Raw genomic sequence first — 1,142 nt, 5'->3', positions numbered from 1 at the left:
AGGGTTAGGGTTAGGGTTAGGGTTAGGGTTAGGGTTAGGGTTCGGGTTAGGGTTAGGGTTAGGGTTAGGGTTAGGGTTAGGGTTAGGGTTAGGGTTAGGGTTAGGGTTAGGGTTAGGGTTAGGGTTAGGGTTAGGGTTAGGGTTAGGGTTAGGGTTAGGGTTAGGGTTAGGGTTAGGGTTAGGGTTAGGGTTAGGGTTAGGGTTAGGGTTAGGGTTAGGGTTAGGGTTAGGGTTAGGGTTAGGGTTAGGGTTAGGGTTAGGGTTAGGGTTAGGGTTAGGGTTAGGGTTAGGGTTAGGGTTAGGGTTAGGGTTAGGGTTAGGGTTAGGGTTAGGGTTAGGGTTAGGGTTAGGGTTAGGGTTAGGGTTAGGGTTAGGGTTAGGGTTAGGGTTAGGGTTAGGGTTAGGGTTAGGGTTAGGGTTAGGGTTAGGGTTAGGGTTAGGGTTAGGGTTAGGGTTAGGGTTAGGGTTAGGGTTAGGGTTAGGGTTAGGGTTAGGGTTAGGGTTAGGGTTAGGGTTAGGGTTAGGGTTAGGGTTAGGGTTAGGGTTAGGGTTAGGGTTAGGGTTAGGGTTAGGGTTAGGGTTAGGGTTAGGGTTAGGGTTAGGGTTAGGGTTAGGGTTAGGGTTAGGGTTAGGGTTAGGGTTAGGGTTAGGGTTAGGGTTAGGGTTAGGGTTAGGGTTAGGGTTAGGGTTAGGGTTAGGGTTAGGGTTAGGGTTAGGGTTAGGGTTAGGGTTAGGGTTAGGGTTAGGGTTAGGGTTAGGGTTAGGGTTAGGGTTAGGGTTAGGGTTAGGGTTAGGGTTAGGGTTAGGGTTAGGGTTAGGGTTAGGGTTAGGGTTAGGGTTAGGGTTAGGGTTAGGGTTAGGGTTAGGGTTAGGGTTAGGGTTAGGGTTAGGGTTAGGGTTAGGGTTAGGGTTAGGGTTAGGGTTAGGGTTAGGGTTAGGGTTAGGGTTAGGGTTAGGGTTAGGGTTAGGGTTAGGGTTAGGGTTAGGGTTAGGGTTAGGGTTAGGGTTAGGGTTAGGGTTAGGGTTAGGGTTAGGGTTAGGGTTAGGGTTAGGGTTAGGGTTAGGGTTAGGGTTAGGGTTAGGGTTAGGGTTAGGGTTAGGGTTAGGGTTAGGGTTAGGGTTAGGGTTAGGGTTAGGGTTAG

Source organism: Vicugna pacos, unplaced genomic scaffold (assembly GCF_048564905.1).
Source record: "Vicugna pacos unplaced genomic scaffold, VicPac4 scaffold_15, whole genome shotgun sequence".
Taxonomy (NCBI): domain Eukaryota; kingdom Metazoa; phylum Chordata; class Mammalia; order Artiodactyla; family Camelidae; genus Vicugna; species Vicugna pacos.
The sequence above is the reverse complement of the archived record's forward strand: the minus strand, read 5'-3'. Positions refer to the sequence as shown.